The following is a 14,460-nucleotide window of genomic DNA, read 5'->3' as shown; positions in this document are numbered from 1 at the left end:
TTGTATGAGACCTCAGTGATTATCTAGTTTACTCCCTCTCAGAAAGAATCTCAATTATACCATGTAGGGAAAGGGAAACTTCTCATCCTCAAGTCAGCCTATTTCACTTTTTCACTTTTGGCTGCTTGTAATTGTTAATACATTTTTCGTGATATCAAGCTAAAATTTACCTCTTTGAAACTGCTACCCATTGTTCCTGGTTCTGCCCTCTGGGGCCAAAAAGAACAAAAATAATCCCTCCATGACATCATAACCCTTCAATTACTTGAGGATAACTATTGGTTCTCCCTTGTGCCCAATTTTTTTTTTTTGCAGGCTAAGCATGATCAGTCCCTAAACTGATCCCCATATGACACAAGATAAGGCCCTCTACCATTCTTGTTGTGCTTCTCTGGGTATTGCTCACTCTTTAACTTGGTAGTCCACGAATGAACACAGTTAAATGAGGCTTGATCAGGACAGAGTACAGTATTCTAATTCTTGGAAGCTTTGGTTCTCTTAACAAATCACATTAGGTTTTTTGGCTGTCAAATATTGCTGACACATATTGAGCTTGCAATCCATCAAAACCCCCAGCTCTTTTTCAGAACAGCTACTATTTAACAGTGCCTTTCCCTTTTGTACTTGTGAATTTAATGTTTTTCTACTCACATATAAGAAGTTATATTTATCCTTACTGAATTTCATTTTATTAGATTGAGCCCAATGTTCTAGGCTATTAGGGTCTTTTTGGATACAGACTCCATTTTTTTATTGTCTTAAATATTATCCCTTAATTTGTATTATCTACACACTTGATGGACATGCCATCCATGCTTTGTGTCAGGTCATTGATGAAAATATAAATCAGCATAGGGCCAACAACAGATCTCTGGATATTCTATGGGATGATACCTTCTGTCACATTGACTTTGAACCATTAAGCTTTTTTAATTTGGTCATACACTTTTGAATCCATCTCATTGTATTACTGTCTAATCCGTATCCCTCCTTCTTTACAAAAATAGTATGAGGTAATTTATCAAGGAAAAAAAATTTAAATCTTGGTAAGCTTTATCTACAGTATTTTAATCTACTGGTTGCTATAATCTTGACAAAATGGAAGAAAAATCTGTCTAGATCAGTCCTTGATGAAGCCATGCTGGCTCTTCATCACCCCCTTGTGGAGGCACTAGGCATTGTCTGTGTTCATTCTAAAATAATGCTGCAAAAACCATTTTCCTAGTTGTGTTCAGACCCAAGGAAACTAATACCTGTTTTATTCTGGACTCTTGTCCTTTCATTACCATGAAGGGTAATGTTAGCTTTTTTGACTGTCATGGCACAGTGTTGCCTCATACACAACTTAGACTGAACTAAAACTTCATTTCTATTTTTATTTCCTGTTCTTTACTCATGAAGTTGATTTTTTTTGACAGAAGAGTAGATTTTTACTTTTATCCCTGTTAAATTTAATTTTTCATATACTCAACCCATTGCTGTAACTCTTCCAGAATTTTTTTCAGATCCTATTATCCAAGATGTTAGCTATTTTTCCAAGTTTTGTTCTCTGAAAAACTGACAAACATGCCTTACTAACTTCATCCCAGTCACTGGTAAAAAGGTTGGACATCACTGGGCCCCAGACAGATTCCTATATAGATCGGTATTATAGATAACTTCCAGATTGTCAGTAACCTATTACTGGCTCATCTTGGGTTCTGGCGATTCATTCTTGATCAAAACATCCTCACTGTAGCCTTATCTCTCCCCATCTTGTCTATGGCATAGCATGAGACACTGTTAAATGTTCCATTGAAATCCTGGCATGTTTTGTCTGAAACTCTCTACTTTTTTGTCCAGTTTAGTAATCCTGTCAAAAAATAAAATGTTAGTCTAGCATGAAGTCCTTGAAGAAGCCATGCTGATTCTTTTTGTGATCACTTCATTGATTGCCTTTCTAAGTATTCACAAATATTCTTTTAATAGAATTTCCTATAATACCAGGAATAGAAGGGTAAGTTACTGGACTTTGGGTTATAGGCTTGAGCACCTGGCAGCATTGGTATCCCTCAGGGGATTATGAACTATCCCTAATTGTCTTTTCTTCCCTTGTCTTTTGCTTCATGCCTCCTCACCTCATGATATTTGTGGTTCCATATCATCATTCCTTTTAGTACAAGAAGCATATTCCTTCTAGCATGGTCCACCTTTCCCCACTAGAGCACTGCATCTCTTTCATAGCTCTACATGCTCAGTGGTACTTCTTCTCATTCTATTCTGTGGTTCATTCTTTACTATAGTCTTATGATACTGGTTAGAACTGCTTCTGTCTCTTTACTTCCACTTCTTTGCCTTGATAACTGGAATATGGATAAAATAAGTGTCTCTATCCCTTTAATTTCCTGCTGTAGGGAGTAGATCTTGCACTTTGTGCATACATGGTTATTTTTAGTTACTAGCAGAAACACAAACGTAGCTCACTCTTTGGAGATCACTACAAAATTCTCCTTGCCTAGCATACTTTCTTTAAGGAAGATAACAGTTTCTTTGTGTTTTTGTATAACTTATGCTTATACATAACTGGCTAACTCTTATGGTTAATGATAGTGTCTGTGCTTGTTTCTGTAGCCCTCTGGGTGGGGTAGGGCTTTTATGGTAATGAGAGGATATATTTTACTTAGGTGCTTTTAAATGGTAGTTATCATAATCCTATTATACAAGAAGTAGATCTTTAAGCAGAAATTCAATTATCCTATCAGTTCTTATTTTACCCTATCAATCAGCTCTGTCTCTACATCTCTGGCCCCTAGGCTCCCTGTCCCCACTGGGATGCCAGAGGAAGGATCCCCTAAGGCTTAATTAACATAAGAAACACCAGGATACAAGATGTAATCCAGTTATCTAATTAGTTCTGCCCCTACTATATCACATTGTTGTCTGTCTTCAGATAGTTATCTGATATTTATGAGGGTAACTGGGACTCCTCTAAAAGTTGCCCTATGTTACATACTTATATCATTTCTGTATACCTTTTTTTTTTTTTCCTTACAATGTACAAGAAAGCCAGGGAAGCCAAGAAGTGGGAGTGAGGAGGGAGAACATGCTTGTATATTATTAGTGGTAATTAGTCATTTTAAGATAGGTCCAGATTTGCTTTTTTCTCTAGTATTTAGGGGTATGTGTGAGTGTGTGTGTATATAAAACTATAAAAATCTCCCAAGAAGTCACTTAGAGGACTTTGGTGTTTTGATAGATTTTTGAACCTTTGGAAAGAGGTATATATGAATGTATATACATGTGTGTTTATATGTACACACGTTTGTATATGTGTGTTGCATATGTGTGTATACACTCACATATATGTCCATACATGTTTTTATTTACATGCATATATTCCATGAAAACTGGTAACATTTGTCTTAATTGGTCTGTGTTTAATAATTCTTCTATTAAGAGAATTTATTAAATTGAAAAGAGTGAAGTACTTGCTGAAGTTAGGTTAGGGTAGTTTTTAAAGTTTTGTTAAATTTTTAAAAATTGTTATAATTCATTTAAGTGTCTTTACTGTACAATTCCTTAACTGAAGAATACTAATGAATTTCTCAAAACAATGATTCACTTTGGTTGAATGTTCTGAAAGTTCAATTCATAATGAACTTCATGGAAATAGACTGTCATGGTACTTTTACTGTTCGATAATCATGTTTCATGGTTATTATTAAAAGTCATATTTTTATATTCCTTAAGCTTGTTATCACTAGACAGTTAGCTTCCCTAAATTGGAACAGCTAGGTGGTATAGTGGGTAAATCACTGGGCTTGGAGTCTTGGAAAATATGAATTCAAATCTGGCCTCAGATACTACCAGTAAATCACTTAGTCTCTGTTTCCTTATCTGTAAAATGGGAATATTAATAATACCTACCTTCCAGGTTTTTGTGAGAATCAAATGAGATCATAATTGTAAGGCACTGTAATATAATGCCAAGCAAAGGCAACTTCCCAAGGTTCAAAATACCAGCATAGGTGCTTTCCATTTTATTCAGTGACAAATTAAGAACAGAGAAGATCAAAATATGACATCATTCAAAATACAGCATTTACTAAGTGTGATTAAATAATCTCCAAGTACTACCCCACCCCAGGACCTTCCAATCATTCAATCAATTACAAAGTCCCTGTTCTAAATACTACTCCACCCCTAGGCTGTACCTTCATTTAGTCCATCACCAAGCCCCTCTTCTCAAATGGAGATTGGTTTCCAATCATAAGTAAAGTACATTCATTTGTTCAATCATAGAACACAAAAAGGTCAAAAGTTCCCCACCCCTGGATCACAATTGAATCTACCCCAGAGTTACAACAAGTTTAAGCATAGCACTTAATATCCAAATGGAGGTCTTTTCTTCATCTTGACAGGAGGCAAGTTCTCAGCAATCTTAGTTCCTGGGGAGACAAAGCTTAGCAAGGCCACAAGATACATTGCCAGTCTCTTCATTAATTCATCCTCTGTCTGTAGAACAGTCCTAGGACCCCTGAAAACATTAGCAAAACCCTCTTCCAGGATTTCTGTAAACATACAAAAAGAAAATCCTTCGTCAGGGCTTCTGCACCAACAGCAAGGTTCCAAGACTTCTGTACCAACAGCACTGTCCTTCACCAGTGGACAGAATTCACTCTCGGTCTGCAGAACAGTCTCAGGAGCTCTTAACCAACAGCCAGGTTCCAGAACCTCTGCAACAACAGGACTGTCTTTAACCAGTGGACAAATCTGGCAAAACAACATCAAAACAGACAAAGTACCAGCATAACAGCCATGTCTCCTCAGTCCTTGGCAGTTCTGGGGGCAGGTTTCAAAAGTCCAGGGCAATTCAAAGTGGCCCTCAGCAATCCTCTCAGTCTCTCTCTGCCTCCAGGAGGGTGCTGCTTCCAAAAAGTTCTTGTGTCTCTCCAAAACTACCACCAGCTCCTCCCAGTTCAGGACTCTCTTTTCTTGTCAACAAGTCCATCCCACAGGTGGGATTAACAAGCTCTGGGTTTTAACACAATCAAACCAAAAACCAAGCCAATACAGGGGAATCTTTAAATGCCATTATTATTACAGGCACTTACCACAGCACCTAACACATATTGAGCACTATATAAATGCTGAGTCTACTAATAATTATTATTATTCCCTCACATATCCAAATTTAGATAAAGATTATTTTGTGGTAGTTTGATTTCTCTTGCCTTGTCTCTCTTCAGAGAAGAATGAGAAGTCCTTTTCTTACCCCTTCTCTTTGACCAAGTTTTGTAATTTATGACAGTACAACAGAAGGAGGAAGAGAAAACAGGAAGGGGCATGGCATGGGAGGAGGAAGGTGCAGTAACCCATCCGGAAGGGAAGGAGCAAGGTGATGGCAAAAGCTGCTCTCACCTTTTCCCATGGGAGGACTGCTAGACGATGAAGGTAGGAGAGTTTACTTATCTGAAAAAGAACCCCAACTGCATAAACCTTATCCCAACCTGATAGAGCTCGGCATCTGTCTTGCCTCCCAAGGACACATAGTCCAGTTTGGGTGCAATAACAAATTATGTTAGCTCAGGGGGAACTTCTTCTTTGACACACTCAAGGTTTCCTTCATGCCCTGCATCCAGTGTTTCTAGAAAATATGGCAACTCTAAAAGACAAGTTCAGGGACCCCAACCAGCCCTTGTAGCATCAACACAATATTCACAGCACTGATGGTGACTGTGAATATGCCGGCATAGTTCTTAATTCATGAAATATAACAGACTCTCCATATAGAAGACAGAAGCAAAACATTTATTCAGACACCAGAAAGCCAAATCCCAGCACCAGGAAACAGAACCCATCATAGCAGCAAAGAAATTGATATACTGTAGCACAGTAGGAAGCCACACCATCCTTTAGCTTTCCCAGAAACACTCACAAGCTTGGCTGTCACAGCAGGGGAAAAACAAACACTCACAAGCTTAGTTGTCTTCTTGGGTGCGTCCTTTCCTCCCTCCAGCTCTAACTGCTCTGACTCCTACCTTCCTGTGGACTCTGTTGCACCCTTCAGCAAACTCCATCATAGGCTCCATGGTGATTACATTCCACCTATTAAAGGGAAGATCTTCATATTCCCATTACCATTACAGCCCTTAACACACTGAATTCTTCATTTTATAGCATAGTAATATTTCTTTATTTTCTTTCATATTTGACATATGTTTGGCTGTTCACTACTTAATAGGCACCAACTTTATTTCTAATTCTTTGCCACAATATAAAAATGTTGATATCAGAGGGGGGGGAGCAGAGCCAAGATGGTGGAGTAGAAGCATGACCTTCCCACAGCTCCGGCTTCCACCCTCCCCAATCTATGTAAAAAGGGGACTCTAAACAAACTTTGGAGCTGCAGAACCCACAAAATGACACAGAGAAGCTAACCTCCCGCTGAGGACAGCCTGGCAGGCCGGCAGGAATCCAGGGCAGCGCTTTGGGAGCCAAGCCTAGCCCCACACAGAGGCTTTAGCCCCAGGGTGGGCCTGACCAACCGCCAGCCAGAGGGACTCCAGATCAGCAGCAGCTGTGGCTGTTTCCAGATTTATCAACACATAGATGTGAAGGACAAAGTGAGAGGCCAGTGCAGTCTGAAACTCCCAGTAAGTGGGAGTTTGTGGCTTTTACCCCCAGGGCAAAAAGCCGCTGAGACTCTGGCACAGCCATCCAGCGCCATGTGATGGCTTCAGCTCCTGGCCTGCAGAGTGTAGGGGGACCAAGCACCAATCTGAGGGGTAATCGCTCTTGCTTTAACCTGCTTGGATCTGGATTGCAGTCTAGGGTGGAGGTTCTGGGGTGTGTGTCCAGCTTGCCAGAGCGTGTTGAGACCTCAGAGAAGGCACCCATCTAATACCTCCGGCAGCTGAGAGAACCCCAGCGTTTAGGATGAAAGCTCCCCTGTCTGGTGGCAGAGTCCTACTGTGGCAAAAAGCCCATAAGTCAAGTAATTGAGTGGCAAAATGAGCAGGCAAAGGAAACAAAGCAGACAGAAGATTCCAACATTACACTTCTATTTTGGGGACAAAAAGGAGCAAAGCATGGAACAGGAGGAAAACAGTGAAGTCAGAACTCCTGCACCAAAAGCTTCAAAGGAAAATACAAGCTGGTTACAGGCCATAGAGGACCTTAAGAAAGATTTTGAAAACCAAATAAGAGAAGTGGAGGAAAAATTGGGAAGAGAAATGAGAACAATGCAAGAAAATTATGAAATGAGAGTCAACAGCCTGACTGAGGAAAATAATACCTTAAAAAACAGACTGACTCCAATAGCAAAGGAGGCCCAAAAAGGCAATGAGGAGAAGAATGCCTTAAAAAGCTGAATTTGCCAGATGGGAAAAGAATCTTAAAAACTCAATGAGGAGAATCATTGCTTCAGAATTATATTGGAGCAAATGGAAGCTAATGACTTTATGAGAAATCAAGATGCTGTTAAATAGATGCAGACAAATGAAAGAATAGAAGGCAATGTGAAATATCTCCTGGGAAAAACCACTGACCTGGAAAATTGATCCAGGAGAGATAATTTAAAAATTATTGGACTGCCTGAAAGCCGTGACCAAAGTAAGAACCTAGAAAGCATCCTCCAGGAAGTTCTCAAAGAAAACTGCCCTGATGTTTTAGAACAAGAGGGCAAAATAGAGGTCGAAAGAATCCACCGATCACCTCCTCAAAAAGATCCCAAAAAGAAAACTCCTAGGAATATTATAGCCAAGTTCTGGAATTCCCAAGTTAAGGAGAGAATATTACAAGCAGCCAGGAAGAAACAATTTGAATATTGTGGAAACACAATCAGGATAACCCAGGATCTGGCAGCTTCTACACTGAGGGATCGAAGGGCTTGGAATATGATATTCCGGAGGGCAAAGGAGCTGGGATTAAAACCAAGAGTCACCTACCCAGCAAAACTGAGTATCATGTTTCAGGGGAAAATATGGTCATTCAGTAGAATAGAGGACTTTCAAGCATTCTTGCTGAAAAAACCAGAGTTGAATAGAAAATTTGACATTCAGATACAAGAAGCAAGAGAAGCATCAGAAGGTAAACAGGGAAAAGGAATCATAAGGAACTTATCAGAGTTGAACTATTAACATTCCTACAAGGAAAAACAATAATTGTAACTTATGAAACTTTTCTCAGTAGTTGAAGGGATTAGAAATATATGTATTTGTCTATATATGAGGGTATATGGGCATATGAATACATATGTGAATGTGTGTATATATGTTTACAGGTATACATAGATAGAGGGCACAGGACCAATTTAACAGGAAGGGATGATACTTAAAAGGTGAAATTAAGAGGTGAGAGGAATATAATGAGAGGAGATGGGGAGAGACAGATTGGGGTAAACTATCTCATACAGAAGAGGCAAGGGAAAATGGTTACAATGGAGGGGAAGAATTGGAAGGCAAAAGGGAATGGGTCAACCTTATTCCCATTGAATTTGGCTTGAGGAGGGAGTGAAATACACACTAAATAGGGTATCTCACCCTCCAGCAGAATAGGGGGGGAAGGGGATGAGAGGGGGAATGATAGAAGGGAGGGTAGGCTGGGGGGGAGGGAGGTTGGAAGCACTCACTTTTGAAAATAGATGGGATCAAAGTAGAGAATAGAACAAGTGGGAGGTGGGATAGGAGGGAGGGAAATATAGTCACTCTTTTACAGTATATCTACTATGTTATTGTTTTGCATTAGCCACACATGTACAACCTATACTGAACTGCGTATCTTTCCAGTAAGAATGGGTGACAAGGAAGGAAGGGAATGAATCTGGAATTGAAAGTTTTAAAATCAAATATTCAAATATATATGTGTATATGTATATGTGTATACATGTGTGTATATGTATATATTTATATATATATATACTATTATTAATACCATCTTACATGTAATTGGGAAATAAGATACAGGAACTGAGGCATAGAGATCCACTGGAAAAGTAGAAAGGGGTATGGGAGAAAATATGGGAGAGAGCAGATTGGAGGAGGGGATATCCTGTGGGACTGCTTATTCTGGGGCAGTGGGTAGGAGAAAAACGGGGAGAAAATTTGTAACTCAAATCTGGTGGAAACGAATGATGTAAATCAGAAGTTAAAACATTAAAAGAAAAAAAAATGTTGATATCAGCATTTGATATATGTGCAGCCTATTTTTTCCCTCTTCAGAACATATGCCTAGCAGTAGGGTCTCTGGTTCAAAGAGTGTGGGCAGTCATTGAATTATCAAGAATTTGTTTTACTCCTACTATGTGCTAGGCATTATGCTAAATGCTGGGGATGCAAAAAGAGGCAAAAGACAGCTCCTGCCCTCAAGGAGCTTGCAGTCTAACGGGAGAGACAACATGCAAACAAATATTTTTCAAACAAGATATATACAGGATAAGTAAGAAATAATCAACAGGGGAAAGGCATAAGAATTCAGAGGTATGAGGAAAGACTTTTTGTAGAAGGTGGATTTTTAGTTGGGCCTTGAAAGAGCAGAGAAAGCAGTACAAGTGGAGCTGAGGACAGAGAGCATTCCCAGGTATAGAGTGCAGCCAGACAAAATACATGGAGCCAAGAGGTGAACTGTCTATTTTTGAGAACAGCCAGGGGCCAGTGTCAGTGATCAAAGAGTATGTGGCAAGAGGGTGCAGGTATAAAGCAAAAAAAGACCAGAAAGTAATTTTGGGTGCAGGTTATGAAAGAACTTGGACATTTAAGTCACTTTCTTAGCATAATTCCATATTGCCTTCTATAGTCTTGCTACATTTCACAACTCTATTGAAAATGTATGAGTATCAGAGGCAGTTGGTGGCACAATGGATAGAATGTTGGGCCTGCTTGTCAGACCTGAGTTTTTATCCCACCTCAGATACTTAATAGCTCTGTGACCCTGGGCAAGTCACTTAAACTTTGCTTCATTTGTAGTTCTGATGACTCAGAGTGAGTATAAATAGCAATTGCTTCTGTTTTGGCTAGAAACCCTTAGGGTCTTCTCCCAGATTGATTTTTTTTTTTTTTGACTAGGTAGAAGAGGTCATTCTTTGCCTCATCTCTTCTTACATAGCCTTAATCACTGAATGGCATTGCCTCAGACAAACTGAGATCTGGGAAAGCCTTAACTTAAAAAGGCCTAGGCCTCCCATTGCATCTGGTGCCCTCTTCAGTCTTCCTGATCTATATTTTGCCCCTGGACCCATATAGCTCAGGAGGAGAGAGTGAGGCTGGTTAAATCCAATTCACTTGCAAATCATGACATCACTTTCCCTGAAATCATGGTCTCAGGACAAACTACAACTACTATGAAAATAATAGCATCTACCTCCCAGGGTAGGATCAGATGAGATAATAATTGTAAAGCTCTTAGCATAGTATCTGGCACATAGTGGTTGCTGTATTTTTTTTTTTTTAATGCATTAGTGTACCTGTCTTTACATGCTCTTTCAACTTTGTTATTTTTGTCTTCCTAATTTCCTGGGTGTGAGGTAAAACCTCAGAGTTGATTTACATTTCGTTCACAATTTTTAAATTGTTAGTAGCTTACCTTGAAAATTCAACTGTTCTATGTGACTCATATTTAGTTTATATACAAAAATAACCAATGAGAAATTCTGAGAAACAGCTGTAAAGGATCTTAACAGAGAGTTGTATGCAGAGAAGAGAAGATGGGTTCGTCCTTTGGCAAGAGCCAGGAAGTGTTATTAAGTCATTTTACAGATGAGGAAACAGAGGCAAACAGGGTTAAGTGAGTTGCCCAGGTTCATACAGATTTGAACTCAGAAAGATGATTCTTCCTGATTCCAGGCCCAGCACTCTATCCACTTCCCTACCTAGTACTCGTGGACAACTAGAGGTTTCTACCTTCTTGATATTAAGAGAAACTGAGGGTCTCTTGTGCATTTCTTGGACCTCTTGCCAACTTTTGGCAGTACATGAACAAGACTCTTAAATAATGAGCAGGAATAAAGCTAATGTAATACACATCATTGCAAGCAACTCCATTGATATAAGATCACAAATCCATTTGATTAGATTTATAGAAATCATAGGATCATGGAGCTAGAAGGGACAGCAGAGTTCAGTACCATCCCTCCCCTTGTACAGGTGATGTATGCTTAAAGTTCTTTGGCTCTTTCCAGTGTAACATGATGTCTTCCTGGGCCTCATACTCTTATATTTAAGAGATTCACATTTTAGACCTCTGTACTAAGCTCCATTGAAGAATACTGTGTCCTTTTAGGGGGTAAAAATATGTTAATTTTTAATATGGATGGCTTTTTTTTCCCCAAAAGTTAATAGCTTTAATAAATTTTAAGGTCTGAATTTCTACACTTACTTTTCAATATTTCTTTGGTCCACCTAATTTTGAAAATTAGATTAGATAGAACCATGGTTTTCCCCTAGTGTTCTGAACTGGAAGTAGTTGAATGTGACAATCATACTCATATTTGGAGAGCAAAGCCCTATGTGGCTATTTTATTCCTCTTTGACTTAACAGAAGAAAAATGAGACAGTTACAAGGAGCAGACATTAGGTAATGACATGCACCCCTCTACCAAAATTTAATCTTCCTATTAATATAGACACTAATATAAACATACTCCCTAAAACTACTAATAATGTCTTAGTATGTCACTTTTGTGTCATTTATACATATTCCATGCCTGAAATCATGTTTAAATGCTTCTCTCATTTAAAAACCCTTCCAACTTTTCTTTCTAGACTGATTTCACATTATTGCTGCTCATATACTCTGTGTTCCAGCCAGAACAAACTTCCTTCCTGCTCATCTCTCTTTCTTGGTAGGGGGCTTTTCAGGCTGTTCTCAGTGTTAGGGGTACCATTACTTTCCTCCTCTCTGTCTCTTAGTATCTTTTGCTTCTTTCCAGGCTCAAATTCAAGGCCATGAGGTTTTTCCTGATTCTCCCAGTCCCATTTGTTGGTACTGTTCTCTTTAGTTATGTTGTATTGATTTTTCATATTCTTTTATATTTTTGTAGCTGTATATTTGTTTTTTTTTCCTCCAGTTGGTCCTTTAAGGACTGTTTTATTTTAGTTTTTTTATTCATGGACTGTTACATAGTAGTAATGACAATAATAGCTAACATCTATATAACCCTACTGTATGCCAGGTATGGTGCTAATTGTTTTTTAATTATTATCTTGTTTGAAGCTTACAACAACTCTGGGAGGTAGGTGTTATTCCCATTTTACAGATGAGGAAACTGAAGCAAACAGGTTAAGTAACTTGCCCAGGGACACATAGCTAGTAAGTATCTGAGGCAGAATTTGAACTCAGGTCTTCCTGACTCTGGGTCTGACCCTGTATCTACTTTGAGCTCTAGTAATTGCTCAACAAATGCTAGTTGAATGAATGAATCATCTGACTCATTCAAAAATGTTTTAGTAATATTTTAAAAATAGAATGATTTGAGGTTTTTCTTTTTTTTTGGTCTTAGATAAGCATGAAGAATAATTCAAGGTTTTAGTAGTTCCGAATTACTAAATATTTAGTTTGGAATTTAAGCTGTAAATTTCAAGAGAAATAAAAAGTGATGTAATATTTATTCAGGAAAAACCAGCTTTATGCCAGTTTTTTAATGCATGAGATTTTCATCTGGATATTTAAAGACTTCATTGTGTGTTACTTTCCAAAAGTGGTGGGTTTGATAAATTTTAGGCTATGGATTTCTGCCCTTCTCAGTATTTCTTTAGTCTGCCTAATACAAAGTTAGGATGTAGTGGTCAGGTACCATTTCTGAGGTCTCACTTCTAAGTTAAATGATATAACTCAGGGATGTAGGGCTAGAGATCACTCAAAGGAACAAAATGTCATAAAAGGTAAAATCTCGCATTTTTAGTTCTTGTAAATATGACAACATTTTAGCTAGAGATAATTTGAAAAAATCATTTGATCTTAGAAAAAGACAGTTCTTTTCATCATATTCAAAGGACGTGATGTTAAGTGTATAAGAAATGTGAATTGTTTTTTAGTAAATGTTCTTGGAAAAATGATTGTATGAGCTAGATTTTTTTTCATAGACCACTTAAATGCCTACATTTTTCTTGTGATTCTATTTTGTACTAAATTTTAATGTTATCCCCAAATATAGAAATTAAATCCTGGGGCGGCCAGGTAGCACAGCGAGTAAGAGCACCGGCTCCAGTGTTGAGAAGACCTGGAGATCAAATCCCGGGCTCAGACACTTAGCACACACCCAGAAACACCTGGCCGTGTAACCTTGAGCAAGTTACTTAACCCCAATTGCTTAGGGGTGGCCAGGTGGCTCAGCGAGTAAGAGCACCGGCTCCAGTGTTGGGATGACCTGGATCAAATCCGGGCTCAGATACTCAGCACCACACCCAGAAATAACTGGCCATGTAACCTTGAGCAAGTTACTTAACCCCGATTGCTTTAAAAAAAAAAAAAAGAAATTAAATCCTATTTAGATAATTGAAATTTATTTAGATTTCAGCCATGTTTAGATTTATATGGTTGCCTATAGGCAAAGAGAAAAAATTTTGTTAAAAATGTGTTTTGATCTTATTTATGATATACATTATGACTTACAGGATAAAGTTCAAAATCTGTATAAGGCATTCAGACCCTTCCTTTCTAACTATTCATGCGTATGACCCTTCAGGCATAATTCCAGTTGGGTCTACTCCATCCAGACTTTCATCCTAGCATGCATAGCTCTCTCATCTGAAATGAGCATGTTTAAACTTCATATTTAGCAATTAATATTTACTGATATTCAAACCAAACTTCTGTTGAATATATATCCTATCAAGTGAGTCCAAGACAGGCATCTCATCATTTCTCACCTGCTTGCTCTCCTTGACTTCATCCTAGTTTCCAGAAATCATAGTCCTGTCAGATCACATTAACTCTGATACTCCTACACCACCCACCCAAGTTCTCCCTGTGACCTTCTGATTTGGAGGGGGTAAAGCTCCTTCCAGATAGTTCATTAAGGAGGGCTCCCAGGGCAGCCTTCTCATCATGTCATTTTCTCCCTGACTGCTGAACTTCTTGTGCTTTTGTGGGTGCCCACTCCCTACCTTTGGTTTGGTTGTTTGTTTGGTTGTTTTTTCTGTTTCTCTTGTGCTTTTGTGGGTGTCCACTCCCTACCTTTGGTTTGGTTGTTTGGTTGTTTTTTCCGTTTCTCTTGTGCTTTTGTGGGTGCCCACTCCCTACGCTTGGTTTGGTTGTTTGTTTGGTTGTTTTTCCGTTTCTCTTGTGCTTTTGTGGGTGCCTACTCCCTACGTTTGGTTTGTTTGGTTGCTTTTCCGTTTCTCTTGTGCTTTTGTGGGTGCCCACTCCCTACCTTTGGTTTGGTTGTTTGTTTGGTTGTTTTTCCGTTTCTCTTGTGCTTTTGTGGGTGCCCACTCCCCTCTTGTGCTTTTGTGGGTGCCCACTCCCTACGCTTGGTTGGTTGTT

At 38.8% G+C, this 14,460-nt stretch overlaps 1 protein-coding gene across 11 annotated transcripts in view; it reads left to right on the top strand.

The window, feature by feature from the left end:
- Window positions 1-14,460, top strand: part of ZRANB3 (zinc finger RANBP2-type containing 3) — a 240,770-nt gene that overhangs the window by 26,603 nt on the left and 199,707 nt on the right. The window contains exon 2 of one of the 11 annotated variants that reach the window (XM_069067829.1): window positions 5,291-5,433. The exons of the other annotated variants lie outside the window; for them this stretch is intronic. The gene's annotated coding sequence lies outside the window, so the exon portion shown is untranslated. The remainder of the gene's footprint in view (window positions 1-5,290; window positions 5,434-14,460) is intronic. 11 annotated transcript variants of the gene reach the window in all.

The sequence above is a fragment of the Petaurus breviceps genome, unplaced genomic scaffold, assembly GCF_028583685.1.
Source record: "Petaurus breviceps papuanus isolate PSGF00001 unplaced genomic scaffold, PetGlider_PUasm1.0 90752, whole genome shotgun sequence".
Lineage (NCBI taxonomy): Eukaryota > Metazoa > Chordata > Mammalia > Diprotodontia > Petauridae > Petaurus > Petaurus breviceps.
The sequence above is the reverse complement of the archived record's forward strand: the minus strand, read 5'-3'. Positions and strand labels throughout refer to the sequence as shown.